The sequence below is a fragment of the Vulpes lagopus genome, chromosome 2, assembly GCF_018345385.1.
Source record: "Vulpes lagopus strain Blue_001 chromosome 2, ASM1834538v1, whole genome shotgun sequence".
Classification (NCBI taxonomy): domain Eukaryota; kingdom Metazoa; phylum Chordata; class Mammalia; order Carnivora; family Canidae; genus Vulpes; species Vulpes lagopus.
Genome location: NC_054825.1, coordinates 153,763,620 through 153,769,564, shown reverse-complemented (window position 1 = coordinate 153,769,564; position 5,945 = coordinate 153,763,620).

The following is a 5,945-nucleotide window of genomic DNA, read 5'->3' as shown; positions in this document are numbered from 1 at the left end:
GATGTGGCGCCCGTGGGTGTCTGCCAGCCTGAGGAGGCTCCCGGAGCCGAGCCGCCTTCCCCTTCCTGGGCTGCCCGCCCCTGGGGAGGGGGTGCGCGCCCTTCCTTGTCGTCTCCCGCACAGGCTGGGAAGTCGGGTCTCCAGGGGCAGAGGGGGGAGTTTGCTCGCACAGGGTGAGGACCGCCATCCTCGGGGTTGGAGCAGGGTCCCAGCCAGTGAGCCGCCAGGCCAAGCACTTCAGCCAGGGGACCAGAAAACGGGGGGATTTTATGACCCACTCTGATTTGTCTTGGTTTACATGTGCCTCTATGGTCTCTGCTCGGCCTGACTCCTGCTGCAAATATTAAAGTCTTGAGCAGAGCAAAGGTGGGCGCCTTCTCCTTACGTTTGGTGGGAGAACCACGTTGTTCCCAGAACCTGCGGTTTCCGTCCACAGACTGACCTAACTGGTAAGTGATTTGACTAAGTCAAGAGATGCCAGTAAATCTGGTTTGAACCCTAGCTGACAAAGACACTGAGTTTAGTATTTTTTCATAGCTGTGAGGACATAGGTCCTACGGCTCCACCTTCATCCTGCACAGTGTCCATCTTCATCTGCTGGACGTGGGACCAGCCTTAGCCTCGGGTTTGTCCATGATGGGCTGTGCTGCACGGCAGAGGCCACCAGCAAATGTGGATTGGTTATTCTCAGTGGGGCACACAGACCTTATCTGGTCTACATTGCCATATTTGGGACCTCAAGGGGTCCTTCCTGTATCTTTGGGGTCTGACACCCATGCTTAGGCCCGATGGATGAAGTCCACCAAGCGCCGCTAGAGGAAGGTCAACCAGAAGGCCCGGCCCTTGTGTCTGGCTCTGCCTCAGGATTTCTCTTCTCCCCACCCAAGCACTGCTGATGAACAAGGCCTGGGGAGACCCAGGGAGCATGAAGAGCAGGAGACATTTCTGTCCGTCCTGACTTGGCTGACTCCTGCTTGTGGGGTGTGGGCTCTGTCCCCTTGCTCTGCTCAGACGGCTTCATTGCCTGTGACGGGAGGCGACGTCACCTCCCATTTGTCAGTGGTCTGCCCCTGGGCCTCAAGCTCCATCCAAACAGCAGACCAGAGAGCTGGGCCTCATCTCCAGCTCCCACACAGGGCATGTGTGTCTCCCAGCGGCTGGGAGAGCTGTCCATGCTCTGTGCCTAGGCCATCACAGACGTGGCCTGTCATCTGTGGCCAGCTCCCATTGCTGCTCCATGGGGCCCCGCCCCACACCTGGCTCTGGCATGAGGTACAAAGCGATGACCCGGGAACAGATGTGAAGCTCAGGCTGCCTGATTCAGAGCCCTGGCATTCAATGGGTAAACCTCTAGAATCAACAAATGTGGCCCGGGACTGACAGGTGATTTACAGACTCTTGGCCTATGTGTGAGGGATCCTGGTGCATCTGGGCTTGCCATGGGGCTGCCAGCATGCTGCAGGCAGGGGCTCACAGGCTGCCCCATTGGACCCCACGCACCCAGCTGACCTTTCATGGACAGGCTTCACTGCCTCAGAACATATGATGGGACGTGCGGAAGGCAGGGTCGGGCCAGGCCCCACGTGGGCTGTGTTGCTTCTGGCATTGGCACTGGCCAAGGCAAGGGTGCACAGTGGATCTCCGAGGGGCAAATGCCCCCCACTCTGTGGGGCGTTTCTTGGGGGAAACAAGATCATCGAGATCCTTGGTATTTTGTGGGCAGGGTTAGGCCCAAGGGGGAGCAAGTCCCAGGCAAACAGAATGACGCCATGGCCCAAACCATCCTGCCAGCTGCTGGACTGTGTGAAACATGATGTTGATGGTCTGTACGTCATACTCAACTTGCGTGTGTCCTAAACCATGCCTTTCTCACACGGCGGAGATTCACGGCGAGCTTCCCAGAAGCACTGCTGGGACCCTCCGGGGACATGCAGGCTTGTTCGGCCCGGCGCTGGTCCACAGTCTCAGGAGGTGTTGCCTGCAGGGCTGGGGTCCTGAAGCAGCACCCGCCGTGTCCTCAGGGATCCTGTGAGTGAGGAGGATGTCGGAGGACCACCGACCACGTGATCTCCGCGGCGGCCACCTGAACGCTTACTGCTCCAGGAGACGTTACTTTTCCTTCACTTCCTTTTATGCTGCCATTTGGGCACTTGATACTCCGTCTGCACGTTGTCGGAGGGACAAGGAGGCTCCTGCGGGATAGGGCAGGACAGCGAAGAGGGGCTGCGAGGAAGGAGGCTGATGAGCAGGTGTGCACGAGCCCTGAGCCCCAGGGAGCCTGCACCTGCACCTGGGCTGCTCTGCCCTCCTGGCCCTGCCCTGCAGGGGGCTCCGACCCGACCTGGGGGGTGGGTGGCTCTGGCCTGTCCCTCCCCGCTACATCAGGTGCACAAGGAAGATTAGTAGCCGAATCTGGGGGGAGGGGCCAGCCCCACACCATGGCTGACGCATCAGCTCCCTGGGAGAGACTGCTCACCTCCCGGACTCCCTGCTGGTGCTCGGACTGTGTGTCCCCGCGGGGCGATTAGACGGGCGACGGGAGGTGGGAGCAGTGGGCTGCTGGTCCCTGGGCTCTCTTTATGTTTCGGAAGAAAATAGAAAGGCACCAGAGCCACTTCCTGTCCGGCCTGGGGTCCCTCTGCAGAGAGGAGGGCTTTCCCGAGTGACCTGGAGCCGCCTGGTCTGGAGAAACCACTTCACCTCCGGCGGCTCCTGTCTCCTCCAAGCAGGCGCAGCCCAGCCCGGTTTCTCTGTTGATTCCCAACTGGCCTTGCAAGCAGCTCCAGGAGCGGGTTCCAACACTATTTGGAATAAGATCCTGGAAGTCAGCACAGGGGGGTCCCAGGAGACGTCGTCGCCAGACATCCTGCCTCTGCTTGTGGACTTTCTGGCAGATTCAGGGAGGCAAGAGAGAAGCAGCCAGACTCGTTCACACATTCACACTGTGTTCACATTCCAGATGATTCCCAGTTGAGCAGTGTGAGTACATGCTACTTCTGGTCACTCCAGACGCTGGCGGTTTTCCCCGGAGAGACCTGACTATGAAGGGGTGTGCGTGTGTGTAAATGTGTGCACGTGTGCATGCATGTGTGGGTGCAAACCAGTGCATGCTTGTGCATCCTTTCGGTCATCCGGGCCCCTGACAGCATGTGGGGAGTCAGCAGGATTCACTGGACCTGACTGCATCCCCAAGAGGCATTGGGAGGCTTCCATCCTGGACAAGCCCATGGGCATGAATCTGGCTCCTCTTTGAAAGACAGATTGGAGCAAATGTGACGTGAGCTGTCCCCGGGGCCCAGCCTCTGGGTGGATTTGCAGTCCCTGCGCCTGCCCAGTGACCAGCCTGTCCGGAGAGGGTGGCTGTGCAGCCAGGCCCTGTCGAGACCCCTGCCTTCTCAGGTGTGGGGCCCTTCTCTCGGTACACAAGCTGGGATTCAGAACCGAGGCTTTCTGGACGTGCATGTGCCGTGAATGGCCACCACCCCGTGAGCTGATGTGTTACTATTTTGTCTTGAAACTAAGTGACGTAAATAAAGCCTCATGTCCATCTGTTCCGGTTAGACTTTGCCTGCAAATGAATTACAGAAAGACTTTTTGGATTTCGAGTGAACGATAAAGAGCTATAGCCCTATAAACATAAACCAAGCTGGTAGACGCAACCAGGCCTCACAGGCACACAGGCTGTGCGTGCACACGCACGCTCGCTGGAGGCCTGAGGGTAGCGGGAAGGTCAAAAGTCAGCCATAGATGAGCCCTTCCCCAGGGCCCTGCTAAAGGGGGCCAGCTGCCGCCCACGCTTCTGGCAGCAGATGGCCCCCTGCCCTGGGGGGAGGTCAGGTGGGGGCAGGGAGGCCAGCGCCGAGCTGTCAGCTCTTGGGCTGCCAGCCCCCTCCCCTCCCACCCGCTCTCTCCCCTTGGCCAGGAGAGCCTGAGATGCTCTGTAGCTACTGACAGGGGCCTGCCCCCCCTCAAGCCCCAGGCAGGCAGGTGAGACATGAGGCGGGGACAGGGATGTGTAGCTGCTCTCAGGGAAGCAGAGTAAGGAGCCCTGTGGCCAGTGGCCATGGGGGATCACCCCACTGATAATCTGGAGGCAGGCTTGGGAGAGGCTGAGTGGCCCCGAGACGACAAAGGGCAGTGGTCAGAGGTGACCCTGTGCCTGGTGCATTTAGCTGAACATGAGGCCCAGAGAATCTGAGACTGGGTATTCTACCCTCGCAGACCGACCAGGCCTAGAGTTGGCTTTAAGTTACTTTAAGCAAAAATAATGAGCTGTGGTATGTTTGCACAAACTGAGATGCACAGAAAGCAGAAATCTGTGGATGGTTTTTCCCATTTAGTGGAGATGGGGTGCCCTGGGGAGGAAGGTCATCTCTGTGGCCTGGAGTTGAGAGCACAGGAGAAATTTTGAGGATGGTGCAATGGGAAAGAGCCACTGGCCCTGAGCAGACATCTGGAACTCTGTCACCTTGTCTTTTCTTCTCCGTTGAGAATCAAAAAGAAGCTTTAAAATAATTCTGAAATACGCTATGCACACTGATGAGTGGATCTACCTTATGTGCCTATTAGAAAGAACAGTAACAAGGATGCCGGGGAGGCTCAGCAGTTGAGCATCTGCCTTCGGCTCAGGGCATGATCCTGGAGTCCCAGGATCGAGTCCTATATCGGGCTCCCTGCAAGGAGCCTGCTTCTCCTTTCTCTGCCTGTGTCTCTGCCTCTCTCTGTGTGTCTCTCATGAATAAATAAATAAAATCTTTTTTTTTTTAAAGAAAGAACAGTAATAGAGACCCCCGCGAAGCTCCCATGGGGGTTACCCCTAGAGCATGACCACACCTCCAAGCACTCCCAGCACAGCATCCTCCCTTCTCTTACTGCGGCTTCCATGACCACTGGCCTGAAAGCTGCATTAATAGTTAACTTCTCTTGTTTGAAATGTTACTGTATACAGATATGTTGCTAAGCAAGAGATTGCTAAATTTTGCCAGTTTTTGAACTTTCACAAATAGAGTCATACTGTAAAGCGTGTGACTTGAATTTTCCTGCTCATGAGATGTATGCCCCGTGAGGCATAGACTTATCCACCAATTGTTTTCACCATTGCAGAGTACTTCACTGTAGGAAATGTTGCCAGGTTTTGCCCTGGCAAACGATGCTTATCTGTTTATCTCTGAAAGCTGCAGATCTGAGAGTGTGACTGCTTTGGTTCAGATCCTAGCTACCCTGTCCCTGCTTGTGCGACCTTGAGCAAGTCAACATGTTCTAGGTCCTGTACCTATAAAATGAGATAATAATAGTGCATGGCTTAGAAGGCTGCAGGGAGAATGAAGGGAGTTAGTCTAGTAGATATAGCACTTAAATTGCCATCTGGCATGAGGTCAGTTTAAATATTAGATAGAACAATGATGATGATGATGATGGTGGTGGTGGTAGTGGTGATGGTGGTGATAGCAATGGTGGTGGTGGTGATGATAGTGGTTGGTGATTGTGATAGTGGTAATGGTGGTGATGGTGATAACAATGGTGGTGATAACAATGGTGGTGGTGATAGTGCTGATGGTGGTGATGGTGATGGTGGTGATGGTGGTGATGGTGGTGATGGTGGTAGTGGTGGTGATGGTGGTGGTGATAGTGCTGATGGTGGTGATGGTGATGGTGGTGATGGTGGTGATGGTGGTGATGGTGGTAGTGGTGGTGATGGTGGTGGTGATAGTGCTGATGGTGGTGATGGTGATGGTGGTGATGGTGGTGATGGTGGTGATGGTGATGGTGGTGATGGTGGTAGTGGTGATGGTGGTGGTGGTGATAGTGATGATGGTGGTGATGGTGATGGCTATGATGATGAAGATAGTGGTGATAGCAATAGTGATGGTAGTGATGATGATGACAGCGGTGGTGATGATGGTGATGGTGATGGTGGTGGTGATGGTGGTGACAGTGATGTTGAT